The sequence below is a fragment of the Macaca thibetana genome, chromosome 13, assembly GCF_024542745.1.
Source record: "Macaca thibetana thibetana isolate TM-01 chromosome 13, ASM2454274v1, whole genome shotgun sequence".
NCBI classification, from domain to species: Eukaryota; Metazoa; Chordata; class Mammalia; order Primates; family Cercopithecidae; genus Macaca; species Macaca thibetana.
In genome coordinates this window covers 90,364,770-90,381,834 of record NC_065590.1, presented here as the reverse complement: position 1 = coordinate 90,381,834, position 17,065 = coordinate 90,364,770, and the positions used below count along the sequence as shown (strand labels likewise).

At 38.5% G+C, this 17,065-nt stretch overlaps 1 pseudogene; it reads right to left on the bottom strand.

The window, feature by feature from the left end:
* Positions 1-1,375: 1,375 nt before the first annotated feature.
* On the bottom strand, positions 1,376-15,548 carry LOC126934434 (tubulin beta chain-like; annotated as a pseudogene).
* Between the last annotated feature and the right edge of the window lie 1,517 nt (positions 15,549-17,065).

Below are 17,065 nucleotides of genomic sequence, written 5' to 3'. Positions count from 1 at the left end.
TTTATTTATGTTTTTAGTAAATACATAAAATATATGTTGTGCCATTTTACATGCCATACATGGAATAATGTTGCATCAGCATCTTGAATACTAATTAAAATGTTGATCTGAATGCCACAGAGAGGAGAGTAATCCATATTCTTGTTGACTTACAATTGCACTTGCGTAAGTTGAAGGTCCAGTCGGGGCCTAGACTTTGGAAATGATGCTTAGGTCATGGATTGGGAGACATGCTTTCCAGTCAGAAAGTTCAACATTTCCCTTTGATTCAGTTTCATTGGATACATTTGTTGTTTCACTGGACAGTTGATTTGTCTTTTGCTCATTTCACCAGAGCATTGATATCTGCTTGGTATCAGACATTCTTCTTTCAGACACAGGTCATGCAGACATGACTAACAAGTTATTCCCTCACTCTAGGAGCACACAGTCTAGAGGGGAGACAGATGGAGAGCCAAGATTATAGCATAATATGGTAAGTGTTGCAATAGATCTAGGCGTATGGAAGCATCAGTGTTCACATGTCAGGGCACTGAAGGAGATTTAGTGATGAATGAGTGATGTTAGGTTTATTTTAAGTGAAAAGAGAACTAAAAAGTCTCAAAGACATGAACACATTTCTACAGCCATAATGATAATTCCTAGAACTGCCAAAGCTTTAGGAGAGCCCAAATGCCACGATTCACTGGTTAGACATACACGTAAAGGGTAAGCCATTGCCTGGGCTATTTTCTCAAAACTGGGACTTGCCTGAGGGTTTCCTCCTCCTAGACCTTCTCCCTAACCTTCCTGTGGTTAGTGATTGAGAAGCATTTCTTTCCTGAGGTGTCTGCAGACGAAGAACAAATTGGCAAAGGGTCAAGTATCACACCCGTTTGGTTATGCCTCATGTGGACCTGGCTCTCAGAGAAACTGTTAATGTAGCAGGTATTGATGCCTGGGATTGCATATCCTCCTCTACTTCACGGGGCATCTTTCCACTCCTGGAGCTTCCTCTCCACCTACTGAAAGAGTATGAAGTTCCCTGGTGCAGGTGCAGCTTGGCATGTTGAAGGAAGTGAACCATGTATCCTAAGTCTTTGAACGTATGTCAGGAGTCAATTGAAGGCTCAGGAAAATACATGCTACTCATTTGCCTCTGTGGTGCAGCATAGTAGTTAATCAGGAACTAGACTGCCTGGGTTCAAATCCTAACATGGGCATGTTTATTAGTCCCTTTATGCTTTGGTTCAAGTATAAACTAGCAATAGGATTGCTATGAAGATTAAATCATTCAATGCACGTTAAGTGATGAGCAGAATGTTTGGAAAAAAAAAACAAAACCCAATACAGACAATCTCTAAACTTTCTAATATTTAATCCTTTATTCATTAAATCATGGCAAAATGATTTTTTTTCCCCCCTGGATGGCTGTGTTGCTGACCATAAAGGTGGCAGACATTTTTAGCCCTGGGGTGGGGTGGGATGTCACAGACAACCGATTTCACATTGTTGGGGAGCCAATCAGCAACATAGCTGCTGTGCTTTTTTGGATGTTAAACATTTGCTCGTCCATCTCTTTCATGGACATGTGGACCCTGAAAATGGCAGCCATCATTAAGTAGCAACAATGGTGGGGGTTGCAAGAAGCCATCATGTTTTTGGCATGAAACATCTGCTGGGTGAGCACAGCCACCATCAGGGCCCAGTAATGGTGGCTACCCTTGTGGGTCAGCAGGGTAAAGCCAGGCATGAAGAAGTACAGGTAGGGAAATGAGACCACATTCTCAGCCAGTTTCTGTAAGTCAGCATTTAGCTGGCTGGGGAAGCACAGGCGGGGGGTGACCCCACTCCTGGTGGGAGAAATCAGGTGGTTCAGGTCACCATAGCTGGGTGTGGGCAGCTTTACAGTTCTGAAGCAGATGTCATAGAGAGCTTCATTATCAGTGCAAAATGTCTGTGCTTTGTCTGTGTTTTTTATGAGCTGGTGGACAGAGAGGGTGTCAGGCCAGGTTTCCATTAGCAGCCAGTTTTCACTAATCTTTTACTATAGTTCTGACAAATGCATATGTTCAGCATTAAAGAACTAGAGAAACTGGCCCCTGAGTACAAAGGTTGCAATGCAAAAACAAACCCATTAAGACCCCCACCTGAATTTTCTTAGTTCCTAAAGTCTGATAGAATAATAACAGCATTCTTATACATAAGCCTCCTACCAGGGCCCACTTAAGATTAAGAAAGTTTCCAAGGCTCTAGGGAAACCTTTTCAGACCCTAAAGATTAGGTATAGATTGAATGAAACACTTCTGCTTGCAGGTACACTCCTACACATAGGCACGGAGCTTAAAATGTACATAAGCACTGGAGAAAAACTTGTAACTTCGAGTTGTTCTGGTGACTTACTCTGACCTTCTCCCTGTAACTGGTTGCAGAAATAAACTTCTTTCTTTCCCAGTCTGTCTACATCTTGTTATTTGATGGCAAGAACAAGCAACTGGACCTCATTCATCTGGGACCACCACCATTGTGTTCAACACCTTGGGCTAGGGCAGAATGCTGAATGTGTTCATGATTTGTCTGGGTACTCCTCCCAGACCTTGCTGATGAGAAGGGTATCCATCCCAGACCCAGTGCCCCCACCCAGGGAGTGGGTCAGCTGGAAAACCTCCAGGCCCTCACAGCTCTTAGCCTCCTTCCTGGCAACGTCTGTCACTGACTCCACCAGCTCTGTGCCTTCTGTAAGTAGTAGTGGGCTGTGCCTTGGCCCAGTTGTTCGCTGCACCACTCTGACCGAAGATGAAGTTGTCCGGCCTGAAGATCCGCCCGAAGGGCACAGAGTCCAAGACGCCGGGCTCAGATCCACGAGCACAGCGCGGGCACCGCTCGGTCCCAGAGGTCAGCGTACCAAGGGGGTCCCTCCCTGGAAGGGCACGGCAGTCCAACCCTCCCCACCCCTCTCCCGCCAGGCAGCTGGGTCCCTGGGAGAATTGTCTCCTGGCTGCAAGTCGCCTAGCTCTGCCATGTCGCCGGCGGGGAGCCCGGGGGCCACAATGCAGGGCCACCACCCCAGCAGCCACTGCCACAGCAGAGGTGGTGGAGGCAACCGCGGCGACGTGGGCGGCAGGAGAGAGACCGGAGGGAGGAGTCCTTACTATGAGCAAGAAAGGTATAGAGCTTGGTACTTAATGAGAAAAAGGTGTCCAAGACTAGAGTTCAAGTTTTTCACAAGTACCTAGCTAGGTAGGAAATAGATACATACCCTAGAGACAATGAAGGAATCAAGTTAGGCGTCTTATAATAGAAGAAATTGAATCAGAGGGGCAAGGTGACTTTGCCATGACATTAACATCCCTTCCAATTATTAGCTTCTCTTTGTCTCCAGGATTGTATTCAAAGAGTGAGATCACAGACGATAGAACCACAAGGACCTCAGAGAACGGAGAGGTCAGTGGTGTCGGGTGGGAAGTGCAGTTGAGAGCTCCAAGAAGCATATGGGCAACAAGTTCAATGGCTCTCAAGCACTACTGACATATTTCAATTTTATGAGTACCTACTTTGTGAAGTATGTTGTTTTAGGCTTTCCAGAAAAAAAATGTATAAATAAATATATTCCATATGTTTATAGAAAGAGAGATAAAGAGAGAGGGAGAGAAGAGATCTGCTATCATTTTGTTGCTTCTTTTGATGTTGTTATTGCTGTGCACATGTGTATGAGTGTGTGTGTATGTGTGTACACTTTTGCTTTACCTGTAGAAAATTTTGAAAATTCATAATATAATCTTAAGCTATATTGTAGTTAACACAATAATCATAAATAATATACATAAATCTGTATTTTTGAAGTATCTACTTTTATCAATATCAATGTTTTTCTTTGAAAATGAGGAAATGAATATAATTACATTTCCTCTTAATTTTCTATTTAAAAACATTAATTTCCCACTTTCTGATATTTATATTTCTAATATTGTTAGAGTATATAATGTTTTTACTTTTTTTGTACCCACAATTCTCATGTTGATTTTAGTCTTGGTTCTCTATTTAAATAGACTCAATGTAAGTTATCAGTGTATTCTTTTGTTGGATTCTTGAAGTTCAATGGATAGTTCTTGGCTTTACAGGTCTGTATCAGTTTCTGAAAACACAGTGCATTTTTTCAAACTTCACATGCAGGTTTTTTATATCTTGAAAAAGTGTTTTTTCATTATATATTTGAATGTATGTTCTGTCTCATTTATTCCATTCTCTGTTTTTAAGAAACCAATCATGTGAAAGTTGGGTGTCCTTTGTCTTTTTGACATAAATATCATTTTCTCTGTAATAATTTCAATCCCTTTGTAATTTTTCCACTATTTTTGCGTGATTTTTTTCTTCAAGCTAATGCTTTTTTATTTTGACTCTGTTTTAAGCTATACCTGTTCTAGTATTGATACTTTTGAGTCTTTTTTATTATCTTCTATTTTTTTTCCTGAGGTATGGAATAAAGTTTTATTATCTTCTATGATCTTGAAATTTTTTCATTAAATCTTTTTTTTTCTTTTACCTTGGGTAAATACCTAAGAATGAGATTTCTGGGACACAGCATACAGGAATGTTCAACTTTCTAGATAAAACCAAAACATATTTTTCAAAGTGGTTGCACAAAATTGTACATTTCAGAGAAATTGTATAAGAGATCAATCAATTCATATCCTTTCTAACACTTGGATTATATGACTATTTGTTTTCAAATTTTGTTTTATTTCAACTTTTATTTTAGACACAGTGGATACATGTGCAAATTTGTTACATGGCAGTACTGCATGATGCTGAGGTTTGGAGTATGGACCCTGTCACCCAGATAGTTAGCATAGTACCTGAAAGGGAGCTTTTAAAAATCTATTTCTCCGCTACTCCCTATCCTCTAGTAGTCCACAGCATCTATCATATTTGTGTCCATGTGTGCTCAGTGTTTAGCTCCCACTTATAAATGATAACACACAATGTTTAGTTTTCTTTTCCTGCATTAATTCTCTTAGGATAGTGGCCTCCATCTCCATCCATGTTGCTACAAAAGACATTATTTTATTCTTTCTTATAGCTGTGTAGTAGTCCATGGTATATATGTACCACATGTCCTTTATCCATTCTACCATTGATGGATGACTGGGTTGATTTTGTGTCTTTGCTATTGTGAATAGTGCAGTGATGATCATACAAGTGCATGTGTCCTTTTGGTAAAATAATTTATTTTCTTTTGGATATATACTCAGTAACAGGATTGGTGGGCCAAATGGTAGTTCTGTTTGAAGTTATCTGAGAAATCTCTAAACTGCTTTCCACAGCGACGGAACTAATTTAAATTCCCACGAGCAGTGTATAAGTGTTCCCTTTTCTCTACAGCCTCACCAGTCTATTATGTTTTGACTTTTTAATAACAGCCATCCTGACTGGCGTAAGGTAGTATCTTGATTTGTATTTCTCTGAGGATTAGTGATGATGAGCAGTTTTTCATATGTTTGTTGGCTGCTTGTATGTCTTTTTTTGAGAAATGTCTGTTCATATTCTTTGCCAATTTTAAAATGTAGTTACTTGTTTTCACTTGCTGATTTAAGTTCCCTATAGATTCTGGATATTAGGCCTTTGTCAGATGCATAGTTTGCAAATACCTTCTACCATTCTGTAGGTTGTCTGTTTGCTTTGTTGATAGTTTATTTTGATGTGTAGAAGCTCTTTAGTTGAATTAGGTCTTTCTTGTCAATTTGTTTTTGTCACAATTGCTTTTGGGGACTTAGCCAAAAATTTGCCAAGGCCAGTATCAGGAAAAGTATTTCCTCAGTTGTCTTCTAAGATTTTTATAATTTGAGGTCTTACATTTAAATATTTAACCCATTTTGTGTTAATTTTTATATATTGTGAAAGGCAGGGGTTGAACTTCAATCTTCAGCATATGGCTAGCCAGTTATTCCAATATCATTTACTGAATAGGGAGTCCTTTCCCCATAACTTGTTTTTGTCAGTCTTGTAGCAGATCAGATGGTTTTAAGTGTGCAGCTTTGTTTCTGAGTTTCCTAATCTGTTTCATTGGTCTATGTGTCCTCTTTCGTATCAGTCCCAAGCTGTTTTGGTTACTGTGGATTTATAGTATACTTCAAAGCCAGGTAGTGTGATACCTCTGGCTTTGTTATTTTTGCTTAGGATTACTCTGGCTATTTGGACTCCTTTTGGTTCCATGTGATTTTTAGAGTGGTTTTCTCTAATTGAATAACACCTATGTTTTCTATTTAAAGCCTTTGTTTGACATTTAAGTCTTTAATCCATCTGATACGGTCTGGCCCTGTGTCCCCACCCAAATCTCATCTTGAATTGTAATCCAAATTGTAATCCCCACATGTTGAGGGAGGGACCTCTTGGGAGGTGATTAGATCATGGGGGCAGTTCCCCCGTTCTGTTCTTGTGATAGTGAGTAAGTTCTCACGAGATCTGATGATTTTATAAGGGACATTCCTCCCTTCACTCTGCATTTCTCTCTCCTGCCACCATGTGAAGAAGGAAGTGTTTGCTTCCCCTTCCGCCATGATTGTAAGATTCCTGAGGCCTCTGCAGCAGTGCAGAACTGTGAGTCAATTAAACCTCCTTCCTTTATAAATTACCCAGTCTCGGGTATTTTCTTACAGTAATGAGAGAACGAACTAATATACCATCTGACATTGATTTTTGTATGTGGCATGAGGTAGTCTATTGTTCCTGCATTTGCATCAACCTTTTTTTAAATTGGCCCCACCTCCATTAATTTTTTTTTTATTATACTTTAAGTTCTGGGATACATGTGCAGAATGTGCAGGTTTGTTACACAGGTATACACGTGCCATGGTGGTTTGCTGCACCCATCAACCAGTCATCTACATTAGGTATCTCTCCTAATGCTATCCCTCCCCTAGCTCCCCACTCCCTGACAGGACCTGGTGTGTGATGTTCCCCTTCTTGGGTCCATGTGTTCTCATCGTTCGACTCTCACTTATGAGTGAGAACATGTGGTGTTTGGTTTTCTGTTCTTGTGTTAGTTTACTGAGAATGATGGTTTCCAGTTTCATCCATGTACCTGCAAAGGACATGAACTCAACCATTTTGACGGCTGCGTACTATTCAACGGTACATATGTGCCACATTTTCTTTAACCAGTCTATCATTGATGGATATTTGGGTTGGTTCCAAGTCTTTGCTATTGTGACCAGTGCCACAATAAACATACATGTTCATGTGTCTTTATAGTAGAATGATTTATAATCCTTTGGGTATATACCCAGTAATGGGATTGCTGGGTCAAATGGTATTTCTGGTTCTAGATCCTTGAGGAATCGTCACACTGTCTTCCACAATGGTTGAACTAATTTACACTTCCACCAACAGAATAAAAGCATTCCTATTTCGCTACATCCTTTCCAGCATCTGTTGTTTCCTGACTGCCATTCTAACTGGCGTGAGATGGTATCTCATTGTGGTTTTGATTTGCATTTCTCTAATGACCAGTGATGATGAGCTTTTTTTCATACATTTGTGGGCCACATAAATGTCTTTCTTTGAGAAGTGTCTGTTCATATCCTTTGCCCACTTTTTGACGGGGTTGTTTGTTTTTTTCTTTTAAATTTGTTTAAGTTCTTTGTAGATTCTGAATATTAGCCCTTTGTCAGATGGATAGATTGCAAAAACTTTCTCCCATTCTGCAAGTTGTCTGTTCACTCTGATGACAGTTCTTTTGCTGTGCAGAAGCTCTTTAGTTTAATCGGATCCCATTTGTCAATTTGGGCTTTTGTTGCCATTGCTTTTGGTGTTTTGGTCTTTAAGTCTTTGCCTATGCCTATGTCCTGAATGGTATTGCCTAGGGTTTCTTCTAGGGTTTTTATGGTTTTAGGTCTTAGGTTTAAGTTTTTAATCCATCTTGAGTTAATCATTTGGATTTTGTTATATAAGGCATCCAAGTTAATAAGATAATCCTAATTTGTATTGTTCATTTAAGTAAATAGAGGTGCTGTGATATTAAGTTAGTGGTAGGACAACATTTAGAAATCAAATTGTTGCGGGTCTTGCTTGCATTCATTTACTCACCTATTCTTTTGTCAAATATATTTTTTTCATCTGTTAAACATATGCAAGCATCTGTGTTAGATGCCAGGAGAATGCACAAGTGAAGCACACCTTGTCCTTAGATAGCAAGACAAGGATATTAAGTAGGTAATTAAATGACTGTCATTCAAAACAGAAATTAGTAAGTACCATAGGAAGAATACAAACAAGATTCTTTAAGGGAGAGAGATACAGAGAGAAAACAGAAATATTTCAAATCTTGACCAGGAAATCAGAGAAGAAATTTGATAAATTATTTTATATAGCTAGGTCCAGAGGGGAGTAGGTGAGCTGGCTTTTCATAGAATGTGGTGAGTCATTCTGTAGAAGGCTTGAGAAAGTAACTATGGGTAATCACATTGTAGGGAGAGGCTGAAGCTTAATTATGGAGTGCCTCATATAACAAGCTAAGAATTTAAATTTCATCCTATGGTCCACAGAGAGGAGAACTTCTGAAGTTATCTATATAGGTTAGTTGAATGATATGAGTTGTGTTCTAACAGAAAATAAATCAAAAACCATTTAAATCTGTACAGTTGTAGACTGGATATCACTTGAAAAAGTGAGAGCTTCTTCCAAATCACATTCTATGTACATTCTGGTTCCCTAACCTCAGATCTGTCCCTGATTCTGATCTGGCACTTTTGTGGCAGTTTGTGTTTGATGATTGCAATTTGTTCAACTTTATCTGATATTCTTCTAATCTCCTGCCTGCCACTGAAATTGATGTGTTTGGTCACGTTTCACAAATGAGGAAGTCAAAATTCTGTGAACTAGTGTGGTCCCTGCTGTCTTCCATGTGGGCAGAGTGAAAATTGGATTTTGCTACCAAAAAACAGGGCAAGCAGCTGCTGAGCCCCAGGGGACCATATAACCTGCCAGAATCTTTGCTTCTCTCAATCTATGCATGGCCAGAACCACTTTTTAAATTCTGAGATCAACTATGCATGAAATTCAATAGTTTCCAAAGATAAATCTGGTTATCATGACCCAATACATCCAAGAATAAGAGAATAAGAATGGATCTTTTTAAAATCAATAATTATAAGCAAATTAAGAAAGAAAACTCCTTCAAAAGTTACTTCAGTTAAACATCCTTTCGTCACGGTCTTTCTCAGAGTGATGATTCATCAGTGATCCCACTCACCTCAGTGAGTTTCTTGACCAAGTGAGGAAGAAATAACAGATACAGTGTGAGATTGCAAAATCCATTTTTTTCCTGATAAATGCACTGAGTTTTCACTTATCCAGGTTATGTAACAACAGGCAAAATATGCTGAGCTCTTTGGTTTCCAAGGAGAAAGAAACACAAGCATTTCAGTCTTGCGTGTCAAGCCCACAGAAACATATGAACACACACAACTATGTGCAAACACACGCACCCATACACACACATATGTATACATAATGCATACACAACCTGCACACACTTGTATATTATTCTGAAACACATTGCAAACAAAACTCATATGTGTGATTTTGTATACATAAACCCTTATGTAAATAAACAAATATAGGCGCACACATGTGACACATACATGCAGACACATATGAAGGCAAGTACAGAGTAGAAATACAGCATACATAATAATGCACTCCTCTGAAGTTTTAAAAGAAGACAAGGAGAGTATGTAACATTATGTAACATTAAAAATGAATATGTAACATTAAAAATGAATGTGTAATCACTTTGCTATAACTGCAAAAGCATTAATGAACAGGTTGATATAAGGGGATCTGTTAAACTCATGTAAAGAATTTGAAGCAGTTTCTTGGCCTGACATTGGCTATAAAAATTATTTGATTAAGAATACATTACATAACCTCTGTATCAGTTTAGTGGGATAACGTATTGTGACAACATCAATTTAAGGGTCTGGTGAAAATAATGAAGGTGAGAAAGATGCAGGCTGGTGACCATTGACTATGAGATCTGGCATTATAAGACTGAAACCTCACAAAAATCGACCTTTCAGAAAGTCTGTCCAGTTCTCTATGAAATATCAAAATTGCTAGCCGTAAAGAAGAATATGAAAACAATAATGACTGATTGTCAACTTACAACTTTCATTGTGATGAGTAAATGTGGGAGAGTGATGTGCTCCGAAGAATATGAGCAATAGTTTCCCCATGTTGAAATAGTTGGCAAGTTCTCCACCCTATGCTATAGCAATAAAAATAGTTCAGGTTTTGCATAACATGCAAAACAGAGGGAGATAAGATGATGGCAGCATTAATCTTGACCCTATGGTGCACCGGGCTTTGTTCAAGGTGCTTTCGTATGTTATCTCATGATAATTTTTTTTTTTTGAGATGGACTTTTGCTCTTGTTGCCCAGGCTGGAGTACAATGGCATGATCTCGGCTCACTGCAACCTCTGCCTCCCAGGTTCAAGCGATTCTCCTGCCTCAGCCTCCCGAGTAGCTGGGATTACAGGCATGCACCACTACGCCCAGCTAATTTTGTGTTTTTAGCAGAGATGGGGTTTCTCCATGTTGGTCAGACTGGTCTTGAACTCACAGCCTCAGGTGATCTGCCTACCTTGTCCTCCCAAAGTGCTGGGATTACAGGCGTGAGCCACTGAGCCCAGCCCTCATGATACTTTTGAGATCTAATTTCCATATTCAAACATAGTTCTTCTTTAAAAGATAATTTAACATAAACTCAGAAATTTTGAAATCTGTCACTCTTCTTCCACTCTGTCTGGACTCTTCAAAGCAAAATGGTATGCAATAGATTTTTTTTCCGATAGCAATTGAACGATGTTTTTTCCCCTATGTCTAAACAAACATGTCTTCACTTAGAGTGCCCTGGGGTAGAAGTGAAAAACATAAAAGATATGCATCTTTCTGGTTTATATACCTGCAGGAATTTTCAGTTTTGGCATGGAGTACTCTGGAAGCTAGTCTTAGCCTATTTGTAATCTCTAAGTTTCCAATGTAAGGACAAAGACCACACTAGTAACATGCATTACATGTATAAGATTCTCACGGCTCCCTATTCTCCATATAGTTCTGGGACATTACAGTCTTCTGCTGACAGGTGGATGAAGTGAATGGCAAAGCATTTGAGGAGTTATTGGCCTTGGGAGTTTACATATATGAAAACTTTTCTGAGTGAGAATTGGTCTGGGGCATTGCGTAATCCCAAAGGATAGAGAAATGGCAAAATGCTAATCACATTTCTTTGGATTTGGCCAAAGATTCTTATTCTAACAGAAAGTAAAATTCCATCATCATGGAAAGGGAAAGTGGGAATTTAATTTACTCTAATAATTATTCCATTGGATATAAGCAAAGAGACTAAAATTATCCCAAATTCTCAAGAGGAGAAATGTTGAACAAATCCATAGAAGAGATGATGTGTCAGTCCATAGAAAGGCTATGCTAGGCACCCACTGGGAGATAAGGAAGGAATCAGACGACTTAGTCCAGCCTGTTAAGAAGCTTGTAGTATGGCTCCGGAGACAGCAGAAGGTATCCCAGACAACCAGTATATGCTCTAGAAGCTCTGGACAACAGGAGAGAAATCCTGGGTAGGCTGGGAAGGTTTGCTGGAGGATGTAAAAACTGGAAATAGAACAGTGGGCAGGATTGATCAGAGAGAGGTAAGCAGATCCTAGAATGTTCCTAAGAAAATGAGTGGGGACATTTTACCTGGTTCCAATATCAGTTTGGGAGTATTTGAAAATACAAAAATAACAATGTGTGTTGTGCATCAGTTATGCACCAATTTTATGTGAGGCACTGCAAGGTTTGTTTTATATATTATGCTGCATAATCCTCACAACAACTCTATGAAAACATAAGCTATTATTCTCACAACATTGAAAACGTGATGCTTCCTGGGTTTAGTGGCTCACACCTGTAATCTCAGCACTTTGTAAGGCCAAGACAGGAGGATCCCTTGAATCCAGGAGTTCAAGTTTTCAGTGAGCTATGGTCATGCCATTGCACTCTAGCCTGGGCTACAGAGAGAGAGACTCTGTATCAAACAGAAAGAGAAAAGAAAGGAGAACATGATTCTTGACCTGTGAAGCTAGCCCGCAATCACACACGTTAAGTTGTAAACATTAAGCGGGCCGTAACTCAGCTAGATTTTTTTAAATAATCAAAACTGATTAATAGTGGAATGTGTCAGCCAAAATCTTTGGTCATTTGGAGTACCCAGGCAAACTGATGGTTAGCCCTAGTTGGGGACTTGCTGTACTAGTGAGATTTTGAAATGGATAAGATTTAAGGTCAATTTTTAAGATTCTTTAGTAATAAAATCTGTGAATAAGTAAACACAAAGTTAATTTTTATCTCAGCCTTGTCATGAGTATCCTCTGGAAGATACCTCCTCTGCTCAGTGGTGTTTTAAAGACCATTTCTCTGGAAAATGCTGGTGCAGTACAATTTACATTTATAAATTCTACCTCTATGTAGCTTATGGCTAATTTGCCTGCAGATCTTAAATCTGGCAGAATTTTATGAGCTGAGACTCTCTATGCAAGTGTAATTAAGAGACACTCTGCAATTTTAGGTTCTAAATGATGACTTAAGGGTAAAGAGATTTTTTTTTTTAAGGTAAAGAATAAAAGCACAAATTTAAAAAAATTACCCTCCATCTGATGTAAAAGAAATGCGTTCTAAAGTGGAAAATTTTGGAAACACAGAAAAATAAAGATGCTAAAATAACAATGACCCTTAAACCTAACAACTGTAGATAATGAGTCTTAGCAATTCAGCTCAGTCGCAACAATTCAGCACATTTTTCCCAGCTCTTTCTTGTAGAGGTGAAATGATATTTTCTATGACATGAATTATAAAGCTTTTTGACCTTAGAACCCCTTTACATCTTATAAATTATTGAAGATTCCAAAGGTTTTGTTTATGTGTTTTGTCAATATTTATTGTTGTATGTTAAACCAGAGAAAAAGTATACTTTAAAAATTTATTATAATTGCAATATTAAACCTATTACTTGTTAATTAACCCAAGTAACATGTTTTAGTAAAAGACAACAAAAACTTAGTGGACATAGTAGCATTGCTTCACAAATCTTTTTGATGTCTGACTTAGCAGAAAACAGCTGGTTTCTCATATCTACTTCTGCATTAAACCCACTAAGATATAGTGCTGTGGATAAAGTTCATGAAGAAAATCCAGCCTCATGTAAATGTAAAATTGGAAAAGAGGGGAGTAAGTAAATAGCCTTTAAAGATAATTGTGATATTACCTATAACCTCTAAAAGACTTCATCAAACCCTCATGAAAGAATAAGATTGAGACCGGGTGCGGTGGCTCATGCCTGTAATCCCATCACTTTGGGAGGCCAAGGCCGGTGGATCACAAGGTCAGGAGTTTGAGACCAGCCTGGTCGATATGGTGAAACCCTGTCTCTACTAAAAATACAAAAATTAGCCGGGTGTAGTGGTACATGCCTGTGGTCCCAGCTACTCGGGAGGGTGAGGCAGAAGAAACACTTGAACCTGGGAGGCGAAGGTTGCAGTGAGCCAAGGTCATGCCACTGCACTCCAGCCTGGGTGACAGAGCAAGACTTTGCCTCAAAAAAAAAAAAAAAAAAAAAAAAAGAATAAAATTGAGAAGGTCAATAATGTCTTAGCATTATTGTGAAAATAGTTTTGACTTCATAAACCCCTAGGGCCTTGGGGACCACAGTGGTACAGTGGTCTCTGTACTAGATTTTGAGAAACCCTCTTATGTATATATTCTGTGTTGGTGACTTATCAATATATTTTAAACATCCTTAAAAATAATTCAAATAAAAACACATTATGATAAATTTAAACCATCTCCATGTTGTTTGGGCATTAGGTTGTTTTCTTTCTTATACTAACAAAAATAACACTAAAATTCCTACCTTTTATCTATAATTCTGCATGTAAACATTATACCGTAGTTTCTTAAGATGGATTATCCGAAGTTTGAGATTGTATTTTATGGTAATTAATAGGTTGCACCAACTTGATTTTAAGAAAGATTATACCAACTACTATTTCACAAATAGAAAATGAGAGCGGATATGTCATCAACTGTTCCGCAGCGTGGAGTATATTGCATCAAGTTATCTTTACTTTGTTATTAGGAGAAAAAAGTAACTTTTTCAAATCCTTTGCATAATGATGAGGTTGACCATTTTTTCTTGCTGATTTGTCACTAATATTCTATATGTAAGAGTATTATAACCATCAGCTCCCTGGCATTAGTATTGGTCATCCATTCTGTTACCTCAATTATTTTGGAGACAGGGGCTTGTTCTGTCACCCAGACTGGAGTGCAGTGGTGCAGTCACAGCTCATTGCAGCCTCAACTTCATGGGATCAAGCAATCCTTCCACCTCAGCCTCCCAAGTAGCTGGGACCACATGCATGCACCACCACACCGGGCTAACATTTTATGTTTTGAAGATACAGGGTTTCACTGTGTTGCCCAGGCTTGACTTGAACTCCTGGATGCAAGCAATCTTCCTGCCTTAGTCTCCCAAAGTGCTGGGATTGCAGGCATAAGCCACTGTGCCTGGCTTCATTCTGTTACTTTGAAACATGTTTATAAATCTGACCAAATACTGCAATGATTTTCCTTAATAATATAATATTGTAAGCAGTGGTCTACATATGTTGGCATTCTAAGTTTGCTGTAAAAAATGTATGGGTGGCTTACAGGAATTTATCACCTCACTGTTTTGAAAGCCAGGAGTCTGAGATCAAGGTGTTGACAGTGTTGCTTCCTTCTCAGGGCTGTGAGGAAGGATGTGTTCCATGACTCTTATGTAATTTCTGGTGGCTTTTCTTTCTGGCAATCTTAGGCATTTGTCAACATATAGAAGCACCACCTTGATCTCCGCCTTCAGCTTCACATGTAATTACACCCATGTGTATATCTGTGTACAAATTTTCCCTTTTTATGAAAACACTGGTCATATTGGAGTAGGAGTCCATTTCACTCCAGGTGATGATCTCATCGTAACCTAACTAATCGCATCTGCATTGACTTTATTTTGAAATATGGTCACATTCTGAAGTACTGGGAGTCAAGACTTGAACATATGAATTTTAGGGGAACAGTTTTATCCATAATACTGTGCTTCCCAGACAGACACATCTACTGAATGGGAAAATTCAAAGATTCTGTTTGAACCCTAATATCTACCCCATTCCCTATAAAAAGCTTTATGTCTTCTTGTGGTTTAACTAGTTGGGCATAATAGTAACATAATTCTCATAACTGTCATCATCATCGATTGCATTTGTCCAGAATTTTACTGATTATGAAGCACTTCTCCTAACTTGATATTACTTGATCTTCTTGGTTATTTAAGGAAGGCAAAGTTGAGATTATAATACCTATTTTAAAGAAATCTGAGTTTCAGGTAGATTGCTTTGCCCAAGGTCACTGGGAATGACATCCAGCCTCACCTTGTGTTTGACCAGAGCCTGCAGGGGAGGCCTCAATGACCGTCATTGTAGATGAGAGTCAGTCAAAATGCTCTTTGATTAACAAAAACAAAACATAGCCTACACAGTGATGAATTATTTAACACATGCGAATCAATGAACACAAGGATGGTGAATTATAGCTTAAGTAAGAAAATTCAGTTTTCTAGAACAATTGTTTTTAATCTTTTAAGAGAATAGTTACAATATCTCATAACATACAGCATATGTTTTGTAATCTTTGTGGTTAGAAGTTACATTTACAAGCTTTATAATCAGGCAGTTTATAACCCTCTGGAGGTCTTCTCATTAATTATCAGCAGCTATAGCATGAAAATATGAAAGCAAAATAATTAGAGGCAATATTTAACATTATATAAGATATGGCCGGGTGTAGTGGCTCACGCCCATAATCCCAGCACTCTAGGAGGCTGAGGTGGGCGGATCACCTGAGGTCAGGAGTTCAAGACCAGCCTGGCCAATATGGTGAAACCCCATCTCTACTAAAAATACAAAAATTAGCTGGGTGGGGTGGTGAGCGTCTGTAATCCCAGCTACTCGGGAGGCTGAGGCAGGAGAATCGCTTGAACTCGGGAGGTGGAGTTTGCAGTGAGCTGAGATCATGCCACTGCACTCCAGCCTGGGCGACAGAGCAAGACTCCGTCTCAAAAAAAAAAAAAAAATTAGACCTTTGCTCCATCGGGGCTCATTTCTAACACTACTATTGGTTTATTGTATTCTTATGGTCACAGAAATGAAAATGTTCTGTGAAGTTCTACCTAATTTGTATTCTATTAGAAAGGTGATATCAGCAATTATTCTGTTCTCTACACATTCATATTGAAAACTTCTCGTCCCTACAATTGTCATTTACATTTCTAATATCAAGACCAGTAAAAATTGAAAGTTTATAAATTTTGATACTAGTCACAGAATCAGATATTAGTAACTCCATTGGGAGAAGTTTATCATAGCAACCTTGCAATGTCCAAAAAACAGCCTACCTATCCACTTTTAGAGAAATGTATAAACACATTGTAAACTTACCATTTAATGGTATGGAGCAGTGAAAAGAAATGTGTCAGTATGGCTGAATCTCAGAAGCAGAATATTGATTGAAAAAAGTAAGTCTTGGAATAATGCATACAATATGAATCTGTTTTTATAATGTTCAAAAATATGCAAAGCATGACTATATATGGTCCAAGAATATACATCATGATGTGACTAAACTATAAAGAAAAGTATGACAATGACAAAACACAAGCTTAGGTGTACCCAAGGCAATCATCATCTCCCATTTTTAATATCCCATTTGAATCCAGGAAGTTTGTTTTATTGTCTTTGTAACTTTTATCTTGTATGTACTTAATAGTTTATAAAAACAAATCTTAAATGGTAGATCTGACACGTAGACACTATTTCTGCACTTCATGTCCAGTCTTGTGCCCCCTAGATAAGTAAGCGGGAAGAAGACAATAAGCAGGAAGAAGATAAAGGATGACTGTTGGAATTCAGCATCCCTGCAGAAGTCTACTACATGCC